Source organism: Dermacentor variabilis, chromosome 2 (assembly GCF_050947875.1).
Source record: "Dermacentor variabilis isolate Ectoservices chromosome 2, ASM5094787v1, whole genome shotgun sequence".
NCBI lineage: Eukaryota > Metazoa > Arthropoda > Arachnida > Ixodida > Ixodidae > Dermacentor > Dermacentor variabilis.
In genome coordinates, this window is record NC_134569.1 from 157,008,172 (window position 1) to 157,033,370 (window position 25,199).

The following is a 25,199-nucleotide window of genomic DNA, read 5'->3' on the forward strand; positions in this document are numbered from 1 at the left end:
AGCTATGCGAGTTAACGGTGAATAAATGAGGTTATATGCGTTTTACACGGAACGATTTAAGGGGATTGACGGTGACCCGCTACTTCTATAGCAGGGCCTTCGTATTTGCTTTGCGGACCTTCCGGTGTGTCATCTTACAGGTGCAGACTGCGCAGCTGCTCATTGATGTCAGAACGCTCCGCTCCAATATATATATATATATATATATATATATATATATATATATATATATATATATATATATATATATATATATACATATATATATATACATACCGAAGTCGGCTGCAGTGCCCTATGGAAGTGTCTACTCTTGTCCTTCCGTTTCGCAGCCTCCTCCTTCTGCCGAGACAGACCTAAAATACGGACATAGTGCTTCCAAAGGCCCAGACCCGCCGCCGCCGGCAGCCAGGTGACACGCGCGGCCGGCCGTTATTGCGAAGAATAATCCCATGATCCTCTTACTCCTGGCCGCAGCGATAATTCTCCTTTTTATTGTGTCAGACTCTGCTGCCTTGAAGGTGAAGCACGCGAGCGCAGTTTTTTTGATCACGCGTATAAACTATGCTGATAGGATTGTGCAGGTTCTATGAAAGTGTGGTCCCTAATAAGAAATTGTCGAGGCCGAAATGAGCATGAAAAATACTAGAACTACGTAAGGCGACTAGCAACACCAACTAAAATGTGGCAACGTTTATAACGTATATTTATGGTAACATCTTCGATGGAGACACAGTGCTGTGCTGCATGAGTCAAGTTATTAGTGAATATTGCGGCAAGAAAAGAAAGCTTAGTCCTGACTAAGCTATTCAGAGAAACAGCGAAGCGTGAGAGCTCAACGTTTGATGTAGAAATCGTTTACTAGGAAAAGCTGGCCTAAATAGCCCTCGTAATGTGGCAACACGACCAGATGAAATTCCCATGAAGCAGGTGGGTGCAAAGAGCAAGGCGCTGCTAACTAGGGCAGTAGCGCAAGTTATCAACGAAACAAAAATTTCATAGGATGGCGTGAAACCAGAATCAACCCTTCGTTTAATGGAAAAATAATAAAGGTAAGACGAGCTCACACAGACCACTTACAGTAACATGGGTTATCACAATCACAATACAAGCCATAAAAGTAGAGCTACAAAATTGAGCACAGAAAAATTATATACGGGGGGGGGGGGGTTACTACAGAATGAGACGAGGCCAGAGAAAGGCTTTGAGGCTGGTATATCCATACTAATCGAGTGTATAGACATTTAAATAGGTCGAAATTAACCTTTGTGGAATGCGTTTCTAGATGGTAAGAGAGATGTAAAGGCCGGAGGAGGGGGGGCGAAGTAAAGAATGTTGGGTAAAAACTGCCCGACAAAAAGATTATAAATGCCACTAATATTCACATATTTGCATTTTCTGCTGTGAAGCATGCAATTCTAGAAATTGCGACGACACCAAGAAAATGCAAGCATGATTATTCATTGTCTTCATTATAGCCTTCCAGTTTCGTTCCAAATATTTGCTATAGCTTTCAAACCTAGCAGTATACAGGACGCCCGCTGGGTTTCGGTGAGGCCTTTGCTCTAACGAGCTGCTGACACCTATAGCTTCTATATACGCTGCTGCATGTAGCTTAGCCATCTCCCAGTTGTGAACGAAACTGGTCTTTGCTTGGAAATGTTCAGGACAAGCTTTGCAACACACTCAGAAGTCAACGTGTGTGAAAACTTGTCTGCATACAATAAAATTTTAATACGGGAGCAGCCGTGCATAATTCTAAGGCGAGTATAAAAAACATAGGGTGCTAACATTCTGAAACAATGGTCAAAGTCAACGGAATGGCAATTCTCACTTTTGCCTAGTAACTGTGCTATGCTCCAACATTAAAGTAACAAATTCCAAGTAACAAATACAAATCAACAAATACAGTACAAACTTACGGAAGTTGTGTGTATTTTCACAGGCAGTACAGACTACCTCGCATTTGTATGTGTACAAAGGGCAAGGCAGAAACAGTTTTTCTTGTGTTACTACGGCTTCATCGTTTTCTTCCTCGAAATAAAAGAGTTTAAATGAGCATCATGGCGCTGAACAACCTATAAGTGGCAAACAAAGAAAAGAACTTCTTTAGACGGTGAACAATAGCAGCAACATTCAAGAAGCTAAAATCTCCCGACACAGCATATGTCATTAACACGTCATTATGTTTGATAAAAACATTACCAATCACTACTGCCTTCAATGAGCAACGAATTGACTCAAGTGCTGTTGGCGGTGCCCCTGCCGGAATGAAATGATGTGGGAAGGCATGTGGTACGCCCGAAATGTGCTCTTCGCCATGACCGAGAAAGACATTCTTTGCTGAGCCATCTACGTGCCACATAGAATGTGACAGTTTTACTTGGTAGAATATTGGGCATTCTTGAAACATAAAAAAAAGCTTTTTTGACTTTGGCAGTGCGTTTTTTCTTCGGCATCTCACGGTGCAATGATGGTGACCTGGCCCATGCTGCTTTAATTGTTCCAATATGTCAACTGACATAAGCACTTTTGGTTTTAATGCTTCGTCCCTACAGCAAGCGAAGTACAAACATTGGTGGTGCATAATGAAAGATTCCAAGTCACGTGGGCACTCAACACTTAAAATTGCAGAAAATACATGCAGTGTTAACTCGACAGCCATTGCCAGATAATCGTAGGATTGATGCAGCAGATTGACAGGGACAATACTATTCAGAATATGCTGGAGGCGCAGGACAAGATCTCCCGTTGCATTTGCGGAAACCATCATTGAGAGTGAAGCATCGAAGAAACGTGGGTGCTCTCCAGAATTTATAGATGAATGAAAATTGAGCTTTCGTAATGCTTCATTCAGTTGGGGGGGGAAGGCTTTCTCGTAAATAGTGGATGGCTGCGCACTTGGTGATGGAGAAATAAAGGAAACTTCTTTCGGCAGTACACTTTTTAAGAGTACAAGCATAGGGTCAAAGTATACATTCCCTGTCCATGAGAACCCTGTGATGAGGCAAAGCACCAAAGGTCCGTTGATGTCTGAAGCTGCTGATATTTACATTTGCTCAGCCGAATTATTTGCTTTCTTGAGAAGTTAAACTTTGTCTTTAATTTCACAGTCAAAGGGCAAAGGGCACAGTGTAACAAAATCTTGAAGAAATCACTCGTGGGTGTATTGCAGTGGCGGCAAGCATAACGATTACTTGGCGAAAACAGTTTCTTGACGCCAGCAATGTTATGTGCTGCTAAGCTGTCACCGGGAAATGCAAGGAGACAGTCATAGGTCCTTTTTTCTCTTTTCTCAACTTTGAATAAGATTCCGATGGTTTAAATAAAAAAAGCGCAGAAACGGAGACGGACTACCCAAGGACTGACGCGAAAAAAGATGTGAATCTAGAAGAATCTAGCCCACCTTATAAGATGTAAATGCTACAATAAAAGTCGGCCGCACATATCCGGAAGGTGCCGCCGGCGCATTTTCTTCCTGCGTTGCTTTTTGATTACTTTCTGTAGCAGCACCTCTCTTGCACGCAGAGACGCGTCGCATGATATATGAACTCGGCCTCGGTAAACCAAGGGTCTTATGGCAGCCATACGGCCAAGGTGATCCGTTCGCTAGTTTTCCCCTATGCTGCTTATGTCTAGCTGTAAAAGAAATAGCAGCCGCCTGTGAGGGATATGGATTTACGCAGCGTGCCACTCCACCTTGTGTGTATGAGCACCGATAAAAGCAGTGTCTCGGAAGCCATTACGTGGGTTGCCTGGAATGGCACTCTCCGCCGCGATGCTTTTCTCTCGCGTGTGCACCAAAACACGCTCCCAACGCTTTCCTTTTCATGTAAGCGATGGAGGGTCGCACGAATAATACCGCGCTCCAAAGGAATAGAAATCTGCGTAGAAGAAATGTACTTGCAGGAAAACAAAGTGTTCAAGACCACCGCGGAAACGAGAATCTGTACTGGAAATATCTCAACTAGCGAAACATGCATAATAGGCGTTTGTGAGGTGGAAGCTAGCTGGAAATAAATCTGAGCTGCCCTCCGGAATGAGTTTGTGAGCTAGCGAGAAGATGACTGGGAATGTGCAAAGCAAGCGAGTGAAATTCTTTGTAAGGCAAGTGATTTGTTTAAGCTAATAAGTTAGTCGACTAACCAAACGATGTGTGTAGTGATCGGAGTTGAGGCGAAAGTTATGTAGCACGTGAAATGACAGGAAGCGAAATGTTAAAGCAAATATGTGGGTTAATTATTAAACTTATAGCTCTGCAAAACAAGTTCAGCCCATGTTCACGGCACGGTTACCTAACAAAATAACCCGTCAATGAAGACGTTTAAGAGCATTCTCTCTACTCTCGCTCTTATCGAAATGAAGCTTGTGAGAGCACAGCACGAAGTCTTCCAAAGCACAGAAGAACCCTATCACACTTTCAAAGGATAGCATATAAGGAGGACAGCTTCGGTTTTTCGCTCGCGCAAAGAACTTTAAAGAAAAACTACAGATAAATGTTACTTAAGCTTTCAAGTAAGTTACGCTTCTGTAGAAACACAAAGGCCATCCGTACCTTGAGTGGAGGCTTCGAAGCTTACAGAAGACGCTAGCAGCTGGCCGTTCTGCGGCATTTAGTGCGGCCTAAATTGCTTATCAGTAAAGGTCGACTACGATGCGTTTTAAGGGAACTAAGTTCTAGCGAGCAAGTTTCCACAACTTGGAGTCAGTCAGAAAGACTGAAACTCAAGGAGTTGATTAATTTTATTTGACCCCTCATAGGAGCTTGGGTGCTGAGGTTGTGAAGGTAACTTTAATAAATTAAAGTTTGCCACTATTTTGTTTAGTTTATCTTTTGCACGTCGGAAGCCATAACAAGGCTTTGGAAAGTAACTTTGATGCGAGCCTTCCATATATCCTTACGAACAGTTTGCTGAAGACAGATGGCATGCTGTCACTTGTCCGTCTTTTATTATTTAAAATCGCACAGTCCAGTAAGGCATTTCACTTACCGGGCTGACATACCAGCTATCGCATTTTGCCCTGTCAGTAGTAACTCTTGGACCAACAACATAAAAATGATTTTATGTGTGTTTTGTTAAGTATGAGACCTTTTATTGGAAGGAATTTCGCTCATGCTTTTTTTCTTTTTTCTCACATACACGCAACAAGCTCATATCAAATTGATGCAGTTGTGTAAGGAGAGCACGCATTTTAAAAGTCAGCAGCGTAATCGCGGTTGCCCGTGAGCCACATTTCAACTTAAGTATGACCCAAGGCCAATCTACACTATTATTTGTGCGATGTACGAAAAAACTTCAGAAAGCCCGGGAAACAACGTGGCACAATATGTAGTCATAAATGCATTCAGCCGTATACTTATTCCTTTAACTAGCATTACTAAAGACCTTAAACTGCTTAAAATGCATAGAAGAATTACCATAAAGCCGCTAAATCAGCTTTCAGAATTGATTGTGCAATAGAAGGCAAGTGTTGATTTAATTTCGAGGCTCCTCTGCCCATATAGATTCACGAAGATTTATTATTAGGATTCACTAATATCCCTCCTACATCGAGACACGGACTTCACAAGGACACGAGGTTCGAGAATAGAAGCTGTCTTCACTGGAGCACGAAATTGACCAATTTCTGCGATTTTAGTCAAACCAAGATACTGTCTGCCCATTCGACAGGTTTCGCTTTCGCCTACGCTGAGGCTAAACTACAAGCTTTAGTCATTGTGTTGTATCAAAATAAGAATGTCTCCGAATTGTAGTCTCTAGGATAACTCCCACGATTTCGTAAAGCCTGTTATAAAAGAATGCGCTCAATATGAGCAACAACGGAATATTCGGCGTGACCATTTGAACATCCAGTGACAGGCGTCCTTACACAGGAGCAAAGGGCATGAACTGCGGTCATTCCGTTGTAGGTATATGCGTGCGGTGAGTGCCTTTTGCGATATTTTAGTGGAAGCTAACCTCGTAGAATTCTATAGGTTGCTATGCTATAGGAATGCTATATATCGGCGAGACAGGAAATTTTGAACAGCGGTTGAAGCAGCATATCAACGATGTCAAAAAGAAAAAAGTCGCCTCAAACGCCTTGGCAGAGCATGCAGATGACTTGGGCCACAGGATTGATTGGGACAACGCCAAGATATTAGAAAAAGAAAGAAATTTGACATCAAGACACCACTTGGAATCCCTCCTAATCCAAATGACAGATAGCACCCTCAACCAGAATGACGGAACCCTCGCCCCCCATCTACACGCGCTGCTTACATCATATTTTAACGCCATATAAACATTGTATCGCACGTCCTTGATTTCATTGTGAACAAGGCTCCCGTCAGGGGAGCCGAAACGTCTTTTCTTGTATTCATTCAGTGGTCGGTGTCCTTCTTTTTACCCTTCTTCATGATGCCTCCCGACTAGACGGGCTTCCGTCAAAACCTCGACTTCAATGCTATAGGTTATATTGCGTGTTTTGTGTTCTCTAGTATGCGCTTCTTCTTTAACGGGCTGATGTCACGGCCGTGCGGGCATTAGATATGTAGCACGAAAATGATTTTGTGAACTTCCATTTCTGGATGGTAGGTTGGCGTCCTATAGTTAACGGACTCTGCTTTCTGTGCTGGTGCCAATAAAGATACTCTTTGGGTGGTTGAGTTCACGTATGTTCAGCGCTTGCGGGTATTTTGTCGTGGTCTTTCTTTATAGTTTATTCAGTAACACATTTGGGGAATTTTGTATTTATTCCGCTCTAACGTAGCCTGACTTACCGTGTTTCCACATCTAAAATAAAACATTTGTTGTATGTTTACGTTTCATTCGTTTATTTATTTCCACATTTAAACATCGATTGCACTGCATAAGGTTGAAAGCAGGGGGAAGTGGAAGGCTCGTTCAGCAGGTTCACATAAACTGATTCAACTAAAACCTTTGTCGAAACCACTCAATATTTGGGGCAGTTTTTGCAGAAGCAGGTCCTTACAGCTAGGGAAAACCGCTTATTGCAGAGACGCCTAGAGGTTATTCGGAATGAAGCATCGAGGGCTATGTTAAGTAAGTTTACTGCCAAGCAAAATATTCTTGATCTGTCTTGCGTAATTCTCACGGTCACTTCTAAGAGCCTGCACCGCAGAACTCTGCCATAGCACTAGTGACCTCTTGGTGCAAGAGCGATATAAAACGAATGATTGAGAAACGAGTTTTGTAAGTTAGACGCTCGTGAAGAAATTCTGGAGTCAGCATGCATAGAAAAGTTGAGTCACCCTTAAATAAATAATGCGAAACGAGCGTACGCAGCAATGAATACTACCGACGCTTATGAAACATACAGGGTGCTATTCTAAACTGCTTTGAAGCCGCGCTGCTGCCATAAGAACCAAAAATATGCGAAGAGAAGACGTAATGTACAACTTCTATATGTTCACTCACCAAATGTCGTAATACAATGAGTACTATAGCGAGAAATTACTGATGCAGGTGGAGCAGAATTCAAAAGTAAGGCAGACTCCAACTACCCTGAAGTTTTAATTTTGCCTTTTTAGGTGCAAAACGAACGGGAAATGCAAAATAACAAATGCATTGCAAAATGAGTGGCTTATGTGATCAAAAGTTGAGCGATGGTTTTAAGCAAGCACGAACCAGAGGCAACTAGTATGCTTTGCGTAACTAAGCTTCGGGAGCGCAGGAGGCTTGAAATCGAGGGACCAAGAAGGAAATATAAAGAAAGATGTGGAGCGGTGGGCTGCAGTTACGCAAACCACCAAGAATTCCACCAAGATCCCCGGTGGAGTTCCTCTATGTAGGGTCTAGAGAAAGAGGAAAGGATCGTGCGCTCTTGTTTGTATTAGTTGTTTGAAATATGCATCGCTAGAACTGGTCGGCGGAGCCTGGAATAATGAACCGGTGACGCCCTGTCGGAGCATCGTAATGTCCATGTACATTAAGCTATGTTGGAAGAATTCTATGTCGCAAGGAAAGCAGACAGAGTTTCTATTCGGTTTTACAACGCTCGTTCGTCTGGTGAAGCAAGCCTGGTATTCCCTTGTGCCTTCCTTTCTGTCGGCCAGTTTTCGGGTAACCAGTGTTCTACTAGGGAGAAAAGAAATACTAGCGCTGTATTATTTCGCAACGCAAATAGTAAAAAAATGTGCGTGGTCGATTAGACTGGTCTTTTTGTCTGAGAAGAAACAAAATGAGAACGAGATATCTCTTGAGAATTCTAATTTCTGGGAAAACTCATTTTACTCAGACCACGTTGGCGTATTGTACCGGTGGCAGTGACTGTTACGAGTACATCAGTCTTTGTTCTGCATTCAAGAAGCACGCTGCGTAGTAGGGAAAAATACACTTTGCTTGTTTTCGTGACAGAGAAAGCGCACAAATGTTCACTTGGTTCGCATCACCACCAGCAGAAATACTCCTTAACCGATTTAATTTGATTTGATTGTTGGTACCATCGCTAATTGACGACGCCATCGACGCTGTATTGTTGCATAATGGGGCATATAATGAAGTCCAATTATGTCTCCATTGTAGAGCGCAGATATCAAAAACAGATAAAAATATTCGGATTGACGTCACATTTCTCAGGGAGCTTCCTGGAAAAAAAGTACATCAATCACGTTAAAAAGAAAATTTGGCAAATATTGGTTTGCGTTCAAATCGAAAATCGGGCCTGCGGGGTGCGAGACGAGAACGCTTGACCGACGCCACGGCAGCATTTTTTTTATTTTGTTTATTGTCTGTTTTGTACAACTACATGAACCAACAAATACCATTTGGGAAAATAAGACATATTAGTAAGTTTTTCGCACCTAGCGATCCACTCATTCGTTGTCAGCCACATCGCCTACGTAGCCGCCTACCACAACTGGTACGTCGCGGGAAAGAACAAGATCGAGACGCTCATAAGGAAAACGTACAAGATAGCCCTGGGCCTCCCGGGATCGACGAGCACCGAGCTCCTGGCTCAGCTGGGCATATACAACACCCTAGAAGAAATAGCCGAAGCACAACGCACCTCGCAGCTCGAACGCCTGTCGACCACCAAGAGGGAAGGTACATTATGAACACGCTCGGCGTAACGTACCACAACCAGCACGGCCAGAAAATGCAAATCCCCAACAAAATCACAGAGACCATTACGGCGGGAACACCGTCGTAGATACACCGCCGTAGTCATAGACGCAGAGTCAAGAATCAGAACTATATGCAGTGTATACACCAAACAATCGGAAATAGCGGAGGAAGTAGCGATTGCGCTTGCCCTCACAGAACAGGAATGCGAAGTCGTACTAAGTGACTCGCAAACGGCAGTAAAGAATTACGCCAAAGATCGAATTTCCAAGGAAGCCCTGTCCATTCTGGCCAAAGCGGACATATCCAAAACCGCGAGCTCGAGGATCATATGGTTCCCCGCGCACGTCACCACGGAAGGCGTCGCGCTCCCGAACCTAAACGAGACGACGCACCGGACGGCGCGAGACATGACCCGCCGCGTCGGACAGGGCAACGCCTCTCGCACGATAGTGAACGCTTCTCGAGCAGAACGGGACAGGCTCACCAGATACAACGACATGACCAGTGCATATTTGAACGCCAGAAGGATATACCCACCGCCGAGTCCCAAATTGAACTGGAGGCCGGCCATCGCCTGGCGACAACTCCAGACGAACACCTTCCCTAATCCATTCCGTCTGAAACGTATCTTCCCAGATAAGCATCTGGACGACACGTGCAAATTGTGCCAGGAAGGACCAGCAACACTCAAACACATGCTATGGGAGTGCAATGTAGCTATAGGAGGGGTGGCAGTTACTCCGGAGGCCCTGTCGTCAATGTGGGCCGCCGCTCTGCGCAGCTCTTGACCTCGGAATCCAGACGTGGGCAGTCCAGCAAGCCCGTGAGGCGGCGTTGAGGCAGGGCCTTGACGTTCCCCTGTGGGAGACCTGAGCCCGGGTCGCGTTACACCTTGCGGACGTACAAGAAAGTTGTATCCATCCATCCATCCAAGTGTCAGTCTTAGTGGGCTGACTATTTTAGAATTCTTTGAGCGCGGTCAAGCGTTCCACCCTCGAAAGCCACGCAGGTACAAAATCTTGTGCTTACTGAATTTCTATAAATCTGGACATGCAGCCTCGAAAATGCATTCGTGCAGGCTGAGCATCCGGATCGCAGGAAAACCCCGTCATACGGGCACGCCTTAGACAGTGAGGGCAACTAGCATAATAAGGTCAAACGGATGTCCATCATGGTTTTTTTATAGATAAATGTCTAACACCCTGTGTATCTACCAGAAAATCTTTCTTGGTGGTCCTGTGAAGTACATCCCAAAAGAGACACTCGTCCAACAGTATAGAAATACATGATCTATAGCTCCTGGTTTCTTACAGATCAAGCGATGTAATACCCAGGGTAAGAAAAAAACCATGATCTTTTAAAAACGTTTTGACATGCAACATACCCGTGTGAAGCTTAAAAAATAATGACTTGGTCCCTGGCGTTACTTGCGTTCTTTTCATCCGCTTAAGCCCATCTTGCCCTTGACCACCACTGTATACGGCGCTGTACATTGGAACAGGGAGAACTAAATTGCATACATCTTCGTACAGTGTGTTACGTTTCGTTTTTTTGAAAATCTAACGGAAAAGAACCGCACATTTAACTTATTTGTTAAATCCACAGACAGGACCGGTCACATTCTTTGTACAGGCTACATAGGCAGGTAACGCTTTCCTCAGCCTCACTTGGCACACCGTGCGCAAGAAAGAATCACTTAAGTTGCGGAAATACAGCCGGTTTATCAACTGTCGTATGAAAGGGTGCGTCATTCTCAAAGCACGTCAAGTCAAGTCAAGTTTATTTAGAACATGTACAAAGTACAGTGTTGAAGGCCACCCTGGCAAGAAAGCTGTAAACATACAGCTTGACGAGGCCAGGGGGCTACGTCTACGTAAGCTATGTATTTAACTCGTCTGAACAAATTCGTTCGACTGCATCGTTCCCGATTCGAAGCGCACACAAATACGGCGAAGACTCGCTGCAACTTCTGTACATTTACCCTTGAACAATGCAAAACCTGCATTACATACCAGTGTTTTGCTACAAAAATAGATTTCAAACTGTAGCTCTTGCATACATTGACAGATGCCTACCGTTCCAACTGTTCACTTTTATCTCTGTCTCTCTTGTTTGCTATTGCCAATACTCATCGTTACTTTTGTAATATCTCAACGGGACGCCTAGGTATGTAATGGGTGTCGTCAGGCACTTAACGTTGGCGAAAGTGACCGGGGTCGAAGGCCACTCTCCATGCCAGAAACCAATGCACCTTCCCCAGTTTACCAGGCTTCCAGTTACCTTGCTGAACGAAACTCTTCACTACTGTGATAGCTGCAGATACACTTTCTTTATCTATACAGCAAACGATGACATCATCTGCATACACCAGAATTCTAACTTCATATGCATTTAATCTGAAGCTGTGAATACTGCTGTTTTCAATGACCGGTAGGCACTTTGTTTGTATATATATAAATTGAACAGAAGGTGGCTCAGGGGGCAGCCCTGACGTACACAACGCTTTAAGTTAATGGGGGCCCCACGGACTCGTTAATAATTATATGCGTAGACAAGTTCTGGTACGCCACAGCTACCATATCTCATATGACAATAATGTGATTAGCATAGAAAGCAAAATACCGTGAGGCACACAAGCAAAGGCTTTCTCAAGATCAAGCTGTAGAATTGCTACCCCTGCTTGCACAATGTCGCAGCACTCGATCACGCTCCGTATATTACGTATATTAGTCACAATCCAACGTCCCATAATGTCACATGTTTGGCGAGGACCAACCAATTACTTAATTACTTTTTGTGACTGCCTTGCTAGCACTTTCATCAAGATTTTATAATCACAATTAGTGATATAGGCCTGTATGAGGACACCAACTTCTGCGTCTCTTCTGTCTTGTATTTAAACAGTATGAGCTACCCCGAATGAACCAGGCAGGACATCTAGTTCGTACGCCTCATAAAAAACAACTGTAAGCACATGAGACAATTGTTTTTAAATGTCTTGTAAAATGAATTGCTCAGACCGTCGGGCCATGGTGACCTACGGGCATTCAGGTTGTCTATAGCGTTTTCTACATCTGTTTGTGATATGGGTGCTTACAACACTCTTCTGGTGTCATCGCGCAGCCATGGCATTCCCTCAAGAAATTCTTCCTTAAACTCTCTGCACCCACAGGCCAAGAAGCAAAAAGCGCCTAGTAATTTCGAGCAATTGCACGTCCCATGCTGTCATTGTCTGTCATATCTATCCCGTTATCTTCAATAACATAGATATGGTGCCGCCTGGCGCTACTTTTCTTAAGTCCAAGTTTGCGTTTTGTTGAACATTCATCTATAGCCATCGCATCTACTCTTGCTCTTACTATCACTCCGCGATAACGGTCCTCATCACAAAGGTACAGTTTCTGCGTGATACTACGCAGATCTTCAGCATGCACACCCGGCATTTCGCATTCAAGCTCTCATAGCTTTTCAAGAGTAATCTTAAACCTTTTCTCTTTCTTGTTGGCTTCAAACAATAAAATGCTTGAACTTTCCATTGCTTTAATTAGTATCTGTCGGCTGAAAAGTTCCCGCCACTCTCCTATCTTGTCCACACTATCTTCACGGATATTCTTAAATTCGTGTATCACTGCTACGTTGACAGATTCATTTCTTCATAAATTGGAATTCTATTTCCATTGCTCCCACTCAAATCTCTTGCTGTCTTTCTTTGACAGTATTTGACATTTTACAAGGCAGTGATCAGTTAAAGAAATCGGCGAAACACCATAAATGCTACATTTTATGATCGTATCCACTGAGAGGTACAGTCGGTCCAAGCGGGCATGCCGGCATCCCTGAAAATGAGTACTTCACAGCTTGTGAGCCCTCCAGGCACTCTGCAATATCCTCTAGCGCATACTCTGCAATCATTTGTGACCGCACATCCCTGATTTTGTCTTTAAACATTCTACCACTTGACCTATCAATTGAATTCAAAACGCAATTAAAATCCCCAACCAAAACAAGCTGCTTATCAATGCACATATACTGTCTTATGTTAGAAAATAAATTTACGCGTTCCTGTGCCCCAGTTGCAGCATAAGCACACACAACACGCCATGCAATATCAGTTTATCTGAAATTACACAGCACTGAATCCAGAAAGCCATGGGTTGATAAAGTGTTATATAACAGGATACGTCTTAAAATGAAATGTATCATGACATTGTACGTACTCGCGATGCAGCCTTTTTAGAGAGTTAAAAAAATTTCAGAATAACCTAAATAAAGACCTGAAGTCTGCAAAAACAGTTTACTATAGAAAACGGTTCACCACAATTTATGATGACCGCAAGAAACTTTGGAGTGAGATAAACGAACTATAAAACAAACACAAGTGCAGGTACCACTCAGAAATCGCTGCATCTAATTCGCAAGCTAGCGGAACTCAATTAGCTAACACCATAAACCACTTCTTCATTGAAGCTAGCAAGCCTACATTAGATCAAGCTTTCTCTAATGCTCCCGTATGGAAGCTCATTATCACTTTAGCTAACTCTATTTCGTTGCTGCCTGTGATCCCACAAGAAGTAGCTACCTACATTGGGTAAATAAAGAAATGTCTCAGCAGGCCGTGACGACATCGAAGCGATACCATTGAAGTATGTGTCTGCATTAATATGCGAGGTTCTAGCGTATATTATAAATCTGATGTTCACAAGTGGTGCGTTCCCAGATGAATTGAAGACTCCTCGTGTTTGCCCTATATATAAAGGGGGGAATAGGAATGAAATCACGAACTAGCGTCCCATCTCCGGGTTATCAGTGTTATCTAAGGTATTTGAAGAGGCCATTAATAGTAGATTAGAAAAGTTCTTTAGAGTTCATAACATTATTAACCCCTCTCAATATGGCTTTTTGAAAAATAAATCGTCTGAGCAAGCTTTACTCACCGTTAAAGAAAAGATTATTGGCAACATTGAATCCAGAACATACACTCTCGGTCTGTTCTTAGACCTGCGGAAATCTTTTGAATGCGTACAGCATGGATTTCTTTTAATTAAACTGAACTGTTACGGGATACGCGGAATATCTCTAAGCCTGCTGAAAACTTACCTAAATAATAAAATACAATACGCTAAATGGAATAATTTTGTTTTGATCCGTTTGCGCATTACCCAAGGGGTTCCGCAGGGATCTATATTAGGTCCAATTTTATTTTTATTGTATATAAACCACATCTAAAACATTCCTGATTCTTTGGATTTGGTTATGTACACTGACGATACAAATATTTTTTTTCACATCACGTACTCTGCCGGAATTAGAAACTATCGTGAACGCTTATTTGGTAAGATTATATGATTGGAGGCAGGTGAATAAGCTTAGTTCAAACTTGTGAATGACCAGGTACATAATTTTCAGACCTATTAATGCCTCTGTTCATTACACACTTCACCTAATATACGTCACCATAAAACTGCAGCAGGTAAAACTCAGAAGTTTCTTGGTGTCTGGTTTATAGACATTTATCATGGAACACGCATATTTCAAAACTTATTACGGACCTTAGTAAAATTGTTGGTTGCCTTTACCGCATCAGCGATCTCCTGCCCGTTTACCTAAAGTGTCCATATACTACGCACTATATTTTTCCAAATTGTCCTATTGTGCACTGGCCTGGAGCACTACAACGATAAGTAATTTTCAGAAGTTATTGCTTTTGCAAAAGAAGACATTGAGGGCTATTGAGGGTTACCATGGTAGGCCGAAAAACCTACTAACATTACCACTCTATCGTAAGCATAATTTCCTTAAAGCAAACCATGTTTACACATTTCGCCTGTTACAGTACATCCATCGTAATCATTTGTATTCCATTGCTCCAAACTCCCCTCCTACTAAATACCCCCTTCAGCAACACAGAAACTTGGTCCCTAAAACGAGTACAAATTACGGCAAACAAAAGCTCGATTACCAGAGTCCAGTCGTTCTCAATAACCAATCTTTAAGTGTCATGTTTGATCTCCCTAAGAACAAATATAAGAAAGACATCAAAAAGTTACTCATCAGCACTGACTCGATAAAATCTCAGTTTTCTACTTAGCGAAGCAACCCAGCAACGTTCACAACCCCCATGCCGCCTTTCCTTGCATTAACCAGTACTCCTGCGGTACCGTGGTTGACTTGGAAACATTCCTTTAGCACGTTTATTCAGGCGATTGGATGCATTACAAGACGAGAGGAAGAAGGCCATTTTTCTCGGTAACTTAAAGGGAAGCTGAAGAGTCTGTCGAATTCAATAAGACGCTCATATACGGATGCGGGAACCTTATAAACCATGTAGGTAAAATTTGGGGGTTTTTTTTCAATTAGGAGCGACGCAATCGTCGGTTAAAATTGCGCTGTAGCGCCGCTCCCCGTCAAATGCCGCGCGCTGGTGCTGACGCTGACGATGCGAGCGGAGACCGGAAACCGCGGTGTTGTGACGCCAACTCTAGTGTTTTGTTCCTTCGCAGCCTGCGCGACCGTGCCTGACCGTGCTCGTTTCTGCGGGCGTGCCATCGTAATCTGGTTCGATCGACCTTGCATTCCTTTGTTGTTGCGTCTGCGTGTATGTAGAGCGGTAGTCAACGTGCGTTTGCATGTGCTGGAAAGCCGGCGCACGCCAGAACGCTACGCTCCCCCCTTCTCTCGCGCACAGCGAGAAACCGACCGTGTCACGTAGCCGACGGAATTCGCCGCCTTTACGACTTCGGTTACGAGTAGTGTGAGGATGGCGCACAGATGAAGGTCACTACACGTACTGCATGAACCGGGAAGCTTTTGATGCGTTTAAACCGTCTTTGTAGATTGCCGACATCTTTGGACAGCGCACAAATGCCGACGATCGCATCCCCGCTTACGTTCCACGAGGAGGCATGCAGGAACACAACACTACAGTTGTTTGACCGGAAACGAGGTCACTAGATCGGCGAAAGATCGGCGAGATCACTAGATCGCTTTGCAAAAAACATACTCACCAAAGAGCATTTCCAACACGAGGAGATCTCAAGACTTCGCTTTCGTTCGCGTCGAAAGCACTGCTCGCACCAGCATCGTTTGCTTCTTCGAGAGGCCGGCTCTTCGCAATCGGCTCGTACATGTAGGGAGTAACGCCGAACTCCTTAGAAAAACGCAGTATCTCTAAATTTTCCATTACCTCTTAATTTTCCATTTCAGCACCAAACTATCTGGCACCGCGCTTCATGTGTAGCGGCAGCGGTCGGTCACTAGAGTTGACGTCACGAGGCGCCCGACCAGTCACAGGCGGAAACGAGACGCACGAGCTGGGCGTGTCCGCTGCTGCACTTTTCGTTGAAATAAAATATATGTGCGCTTTCTTTCGCTGAATTGCGATTCCATATTCGAATTCGGAGGGTTGAAAACCATTATGTACACATGTTCACTCATTTTTTCTTGAAAACCTTTCAGCTTCCCTTTAAGCTTTGAGGGGCAGCGTGTCAACTACGACCTGGCGTTGCAAACGGACGTGGCAGCTGCCACATTCGAAGGTATTCTTCGCATCTTTGACCGATATTATGAGGAAAGCACAAATCCGCTCGTACATCGTATTCAGGGACAGGAAACAACGACCCGAGGAAACCTTCCAGGACTTCATCACCGCAATAGAAAGGCTGGTGCCTGCTTGTGTGCTCGGCGCTTGGCGCAATCAGTGCCTTTGCGACCGAAGATTTCAAGGCATCGCATCAGCAAGAATACGAAAAAGGTTACTCTACGAAGGATCATCCCTCCCTTTCAAGAAAGCCAGGAAATCGGATGAATATGGAGCAAGTTGACAAGGAAGTTCAAGTTTTCGACACCTCGTCTGTCCATCGTGTCTCCACGCAACGCCTAGATGGCGTCGACAGCCATCACTTTCCTCGCCTGGGTGCGCAAAATGGCGGCTCCCGCCACCGTTCTCCCTCCACACGGTGGGCTCACAATGGCGCTTAACGGCACGGCGGAAAGTCGCAACCTGGGGAGGCTGGCCATGATGGCGCCCGGCCCGAAGTCCGCGAACCCAGTCGAGACATCGCAGTCTATTGCTATCGAGGTAGTTCACCGACCCACATCGCATCCGATCAAGACTGTCCGGCCAAGCACGTTACCTGCCGTGCGTGCGGAAAAGTGGGACATTGCGCTACAGTTTGCCGATCGAGGAACCGAACGAATCGGCAGTCCCCTCCTCGAGTGCTGCTTGTCCATTCTATGTTGCAGCTGCACGGGACACTGCATCGCGGACTCCTACGTTACAGTCTACTAGTTTGGTCAAATACATGCAAGGCGAACATTCGCGCTTTGGAGAGCATACAAGGTCAAGGCCTACGCACGTGTTTAGGGATGACTCGGTGCACCTTAACAGCAGCAACAATGGCCACCTCGGGAGACCATATGATCAAGACACACGTAGCTGTCGACTTTTTCAGAGCACACATTCGCCATCGGTCAAAGATCATTTAAATAATTTGAGCATCAAGGATCAAATTCGTTGGGGTATGTGTGATTTCTTATCAATCAATATATTATCCACATGTTTAGCACCATATATATTGCTGCGCTGGTTATACACGTTCACAGAGTGGAATGGCGGGGAAATTTTCTATTTACTTTCTGCTGTTGCCATGATCGGCACCTGAGCAGCAAAGACAAAAAAATCATCAGTAGGCAAATAATGCTAATTGCATTAAAACATTTCAGACCTTGGTAAGTTGATCCCCTTATAAATGTGCGGGCGCATTACTGCAACCACCCACGACATTTCCACGTTCCCTCTCTGAAGTTCGACCGGGATGATTAATGAGGGCGCTAAAGAGTTTCCATCAAAATATTGTTTTTCTACTGATAAAAATGAAAAAATTGCTATGTAATCCTTTATCCATCCTTTATCATGCTGTAAAGAATGCAAATTCTAGCCGCTCCACGTTTCCGATGGTGCACTCTGAGTCATCAATCAGGTTTAAGAAAAGTGTTTCCACTAAAATGACTGCGGAACGCCACCACAGCCTCTATTTTTAGCCATGCATGGGTGTTTCTTTTTCCCGCGACCTACCAATATTTCAGACAGCACGCGTACGATGACTGCATCTCTTTTTCAATGCCGAAGGCACCTGTAAGATTGGATGGCGACACTCTCTCCTTAAAGAAAAGGATGTACAGATGGAAGGGACCGGAATCTTGGAAACGAAGCACGAGAAAGGAAACAGTGCTATAAGCGGCCTCACGCGCCGAGAGAAACCATGTTTTATCCTTCTGTATTCCCGCTGCTAATTAAGTTATCTTTGCGGTCTGTGAAAATTTTGGTATCTGCGTAACGGCAAATATATTCATTCTTGCCGTGAATATTTCCTCGGGCGCTCGACAAATACCAATTATGAATTGCAACTCCTCTCGATCGAGGGGACCCTGCGTGTGTATTAAGAGTGCTACAGAAATGTAGGAAATTCCGCATCAGTACTGCATTCCCGAAAATTTGTATGCGTTCAGTATTTCATCTCGTTTCATTGATATCGTCATCATCGCCATGGCTCGTTGTCGATGCACACACGCTCGCGTGACACGGACAATTGCTCGCTATACATAGACATGTTGCACCGTCTAGTAACACATTGTGGAAAACCAAACAACAATCATTAGCTAGCTTTGCGCAGTACAGGGGGAGAAAGACAAATAACGGTTCTTGTGAGAAAAGACCTCCCCGTAATACCCAGTGCGTCGCTTCACGCATAATTTAGCGTTTTTCGTTGATGTGAGCATAGGGAATTCAAGTGCTTAGTCTATAGTAGGTAGAGGGACGGAAATAAGGTAGGATAATATTAACAAAATTTTACGTTGGGAGAAATAGAACGTCAGTACAATGTATGACACCTGTCTATCAATAAAGATCATGTAGGTTTCGGACTTACTGACTACAGAGCCTTTCGGCACCACCACGCCACCGATCCTTGAATCCTAGCCTTACTCGTAAACGCCCAATATGCCACGTAATTTCCTACTAAAATTACCGGAGGAAGCTCTGGCGGTGTTGTTGTTGATCTGGCATGGGAATAAGGTTGAGCACGTGGATTTCTCAAACATTCGTGCTTGCAGTTTCAAACGCTTTTCCCGCCAATACTTGCAACCAGTAGTATATATTAAAACGGGGGGTGCGATGGGCAATTGCGCACTTCAAGAATTGTTGCGAATTGGTACATTGGTACAGCTTCTATTGAAAATGTACAATCTGCGAAGCAGCAAAGCCGCTTGAAGCCAGAAGGACGAAGGTGCAATATCTATCATGCTCATCTGTGAGTAGACCTCTCATCAAAATTCTCCCATCCACAAGCATCATTCATTGGTAAGATCTTGATGAGGGCTAGTGGGTTCATACTTAGAACTGAGGTGAAACAGCGCGAAAAAGACGAGGACACAAGGAAACAAATACCTCAAACAAATACAAATACAAAACAAATAAATGGTTCGCGCTTGTCTGTGGTATTTGTTTCTTTGTGCCCTCGTCTTTTTCGCGCTGTTTAACCTCAGTTTTAAGCATCATTCATCACCTTCATCATCTTGATGCAGAACACTCATCGCTACAGCCGACTGAGCTGTGCTCGCCTGATTCGCTGCTGCTGCTATCTCGCTTATCTAACAAACCATAGAATCAATTTTTTTTAGATTAGATATTGCTTGAGTGTGCTTGTTTATAATGTTTTTGTAAGGAAGCTTTCTTTGTCTCTTCCGCCTCACCGCCCTCACCTCACTTTTGAGGCGCTGGCTGCTGACTGTCTTGCAGGATGGACCAATACTTGATATAGTGCAAACCAGTACTTGGTATAGTACGAAGTCAGGCTGCTATAGGCAGCTGATGACGTTTATAAGCTCGCACGTGAGCCAGAACTCAAACGTGGCGTCGTCGACATGCCGTCGTCGTTATTTTGTCGCCAGGAACCGATTGTGATTATTCTTTCATTACCATGCAATCGTAATCGTTCCGTCGTCATGTTGTTGTAATAGCTTAGTCATCACAAAGTGGTCGTAATGCATTTCTAGCCGTTGTTATTCCTGCGTTGTTATCCCACTATGCCATGCCATCATCGTAGCGGCATCGTCATCGTAGCCTCCACATAATTCATGCACTGTCATGCTATTGTCTTAGTACCGTCGTCGTCATTCTAACGCTATCCCATTGTCATCAGGTCATTGCTGTCATTCACAGGCCCTCATTCCTTCTTCGAGATCTTTTGTCGTCATTGCATCGTGGTTGTTCCGTTGTCGATGTTCCGCCATAGTCACCAGAGCATCGTTATCCCATTGACATCATGCCGCCGCCATCAATCTACCGTCGTGATACAGTAGTCATAAACCCTTCGTCGTCGTGCTATTATCATCATTGCTTCGTCGCCGCACAGCCATTGCCACACATTTCTGCTCATGCCGTCACCGTCATGTCATCATAGCCATTCCATCGTCGTCGTCATAAACTAGACCTAATTGCAGTACTGTTGTCCTCTATCGTCCTGCCTTCGTCGTCTAGCCGTCACCGTCGTTCTAGCAATGTCTTCATATTGTCATCATGCTATCGCTGGTATTCCTTCTTCCGCATTTCACCGTTGAAATTCCATTATCGTCATTGCGTCGTCACCGTGCAGTTATTGTCACACCATCTTCGCCATGCCATTCTGGTCATTCCATGGTCGTAATTCTGTCATAGTGATTCCACTGTCGTCATACCATTGTCACCTTTCCCTCGTCAACATACAGTGGTCATCATGCCATCGGAGTCGTTCCATCATAACCGTTTCAAAGTTGCCATGCCGTCATCGTCCCGTCGTCGTTGCCAAACCATCGTCGTCATTCTGTCAACGTTATCACTTCATCGTCTTGCGAGGCATCAGCTTCCTTGAGGGACACAAGTTTATCGTGAGCGAGATGTTTCCTGCTGATCAAGTGCCAACATGATCGTGTCCTCGGTACTTGTAAATGGTTCTTATACAAGAATATCTTTCTTCGCAAATACCAATGAAACTTAATTTATAGCGTCATTGTCAATAAAATGACAGCCCGAATCGCAATATGACTTAAAAGCGTGAGAGGATGCCCCTATAACGGGGCGTAAACCCCAATGAATGCTTCATTCAAACAAACTTTCACATCATGTTGAATCCGCAACTTTTCTTTCTTTTCGTTTTTTTTTGCGTTGTTTTATCTCGTTTCACTAATGCACCTGACGTTTCGTTTCTTGGTCATGAACGGGTCCTGTTCTCGTGCGAAATCAAATGTGTTAGCATAGCTCTATTGGCCTTATTACTAAGTGTATTGTTTGGAAATCCTAATTTGTATCCATAAAGTCATGTTCAAGTTACCCCAACTAATCCGTGATTAGGGACAAGTACAATGAATTTTTCCTAAATGTTGCGCGTTTCGTTCAACACAAAAAAACTGGGCAGTATTTACATAGCGCCTTTACGTTAGAAGTTATTGAAACGCAAACTGCAGCTAATACTGCTGCTGCGCATCTTGGGGAGGCTACTAGGCTATACGAAAGACCACTTATGAACTAAAATCTTCGTCAATTTTGCCCCAGACGTAGACATATGGCCTCCTAGTAGTAAATCTTGGATGTTGAGAATTACTTCGAGAATTGCACTTTCCTTTCCGTTCAGATAGTATTAACCATCCCTTCCAGCTCTCATGTCATAACCCAGAATTCAAGGCAAAAGTTCATATCATGAGGCCATAAGTAAATACAACCGCGCAAATACAAACGCAGCTGGAGAACATTATCTTCGCTGACGTCGTCTCCATTTCCACCAGGAGCAAAGACGTAATGGTGTAACCGCAGAGAACAAAGATACCATTGCCGCAGTTGCCGTCACAGTTATTCAGTCACCCGCCGGTGGTGGTGTAGTAGTTTTGGTGTTGTGCTTCTAAATCTTAAGGTGCGCATTCAAATCCCGACCACAGCGGCCACAATTCGATGTGGGCGAAACGCAAAAGCACTCGTTTACCGTGCGCTGGCTGCACGTTAAAGAATGCCAGGTGGTCGAAGTTAATCCGAAGTGCCACACAACGGCGCACCTCATAATTATACCATGCTTTTGGCACCCAAAAATCACGAAATTGACATTTCTTTTATTGAATCGACAAAAATGTCACTTTGCATAGAAGCCATGCTAGATAAGTTAATACCGAAATCTTAGCGCTCGTAGGGCGCAGCGACGGTCGCCAAGCTTCGGCTAGCCTCGCCACGTCATATCTGCGTCACTGCCTAAAACGAAGAGGCACAGGTGAAAACCAGGCTATAAGAAGTATTTTATCACGCGCAGTGCCTTGCTAGGTTTCTAGCTCGCCCAGTAATGGGAAGCACTGCGGAAGTACCGAAAACACACGCAAGTTTCTGGAACTGTGAGTACAAATGAAACAAGCACTCCCGCGTTACCTTGTTGCATAAATATATGCCACTGCCATACGGACGCTGAAGCGTTCTTCCTGTTAATTTGCGACGAGCTATTGGAAAGCGGCGGCAATGAACGCTGACACCATGCAGACTTTGAATCCAGTACACCCATGAATCGACAGCTTTCCCTCTTTCGAGCGCGGGTTCGGAAATATTGCGAATTCTTCTCTTTTGCAATTACAAGTGAGCATATATGTTGCTAGAGCAGCCGCCATAGAAGTGCACATGTCGCTAGTGGAATAATAGCCTGTGCAGCACCCGCCCTCCAATATAATATGCTGTAGCAAGCCACAAGGTATACACCGGAACTCATAGAGCTTTGCATAACATAGGTTTCGTGGATCAATGTAAAAAAAATTCACCGACGATTGCGATATTCTGTAATCCGAAATTTCAGCGCAGCTCTATACGTATTCTCATTTAGCGTTATATTGGATAGGCCGGACAATCTGTCTCGTGCGTTAGGTTGCAAACGGAGCGAAGTGAGGTGCAACTGCCTCGCGAATTTGGAGATCGCGAGAGACAGCGCTTGGGTTAAGCGTGGACACGATTCACAGCAGCCGCTGCAGGCATACCTCCGTTCATGCAACAATTTGTTTCCATACGTCTGTCGCGCGTTATTCGGGCGCCATTTTCTGGCCATCGTCACCGCAATGCCCGTGTTGCACGGCACTGCGCTTTGCTTCTGACGCTTTCGCGAAACATTTTGGTGTAAGTTTTGAAAAAGTTGGAACAAGTTTTGATGGCTGTGGCTGAAACCTCGTTTAAAAACATCACGAAAAAGAAACCCGTGAAAAGCGCGGACGACAATGAATACTCAACAAGAAAAAAAAAGTTTGTAGTGTCGCATTTGCATGGCCTGTCTCAATACCTTAGGCGGGTGGCCACTAGCAGTGGCATCACACTAGTGTTTTGACGCTGATCAAGCTGGCCAGCTCGTGCAAAACATCACAAGAGAGAAGAAAAATGTGAGTAGTAGCTGTGCAAAAAAGGGCACCAGATTTTTTTTTTCACAAATAAGTTTCAATCTTCGGTCGTGTATCACGTACCTCTCTCATGTGGACTGTCTTACGTTGGCCAGAGAGGTCACTGCATCATTGATCGTGTGCGCGAGCATTGCAATTCGCTTCCTACTGGTACAAGAGGGTACTAGCACTGGCGATCCAGCTGCGGAGTTGATGATGATGATGATGATGATGTCCTGGATGAGTTTGGCGCTTACCCACTCGCGGGGATTGGCCAAGAGTCGGGCAGACTTTGCTTAAGTGTGCAGAAAATGGAGGTAACAACCTAAAATTTTGTTACATGAATTTAGCCGAGAGAAAATCGAAACGGTTCAGTAGACTGTGATGCTACGTAGAGGGGAAAAAATTATCTATAATATATCAATGCGGCAATACAGGAGGAATAAATAGAATAACATGGTCATCAATGAAATCGGTTTGATTCAATAATAAATTTTTCTAAGGCGAAGCACACATTCCTGTGTGAGTGCCCAAGCACAGACGCTCCGAAAGACTGTAGTACCGGAGTGTTCAATGGCAGGCCAAGCTGTCGCACTGTAATTTCTAATGTCATTTTCCTCTAGGAGGAGAAACGCCGGCATTCCAGCAAGTAGTGCTCAATCGTCTCTAATGCATTGCAAAAATGGCACAATGGGGATATTGCCAGACCAGATCGGTGCATGTAAAAATTTAGAGATGGGACTCGACAACGTAGTCTCGTTAATGTAACTTCCGTTTGTCTTGTTTTGCAAAACTTCCTGCTCCAAGGGAATTGTAAGTGGCGTAGTTCCAAGGATGAATTAAGGTTCGATTGTGATGTTAAAAGGATGTATCTTCTAAACCTGGCGGACGTGATAAAACCCATCGTTGGAAGAAGGGGAAGCACTGGGCCGCTGATAGAAGCCTTGGCCAAGCTGTCTGCCACCTCATTCATAAATATGCCCTTGTGCCCAGGTACCCATATTAATCGTAAACTTCTCAAATGACTAGGAGCCAGTGAGTAAAAAGTTTTCAATATGTGTGACTCGCCGGGAGCAGTAAGTGAGGTGCACAGCGACAAAGAATCTGTGATTATTACCGCCGTTGTCCTGGAAGATTGTAGCTTTCGTAAAGCTAGGACAACAGCTAGGAATTCGGCTAGGTATATTGGAGTGAAGTCAGGAAGCCGAATAGAAAAAGACCAGTCCAATGATGATGAGAAAATTCCAATTCCTGCCTTTTCTTCACTCTGCGAAGCATCCGTTGCTATAATTACGTTAGTGTGGAGTTGATTCAAGTGATCCTGGAGTAAGCCGTTAAGAATATGCGAGGGAAGCTGCTTTGCATTATTTGGGTATAGGTCATCATAAGTAATGACTAGAGAATTTTAGATGCTGTTTTCCGTGATTATGTCATTTATATTTACGTCTAACGGATTCAATAACGATTGCGATACAATGACTTGTGGCGTGTGAAACCATGGCCATCTGACTCCAAAAAATTGGACTCGTTGTTTGATGAAGATGGACTGGGATCTTCTTAGTGGGGATTCATAGAGCCTTATAAATGTTTGGACGGTAAGTATTTTAAATCTCATTTCAAGGCAAGGTAATCGTGCTTCCTTGTAGAGCACAGCGTTGGTTACAAACTTTCGTAGCCCCAGACATAAGCGAAGCGCTTCCCGTT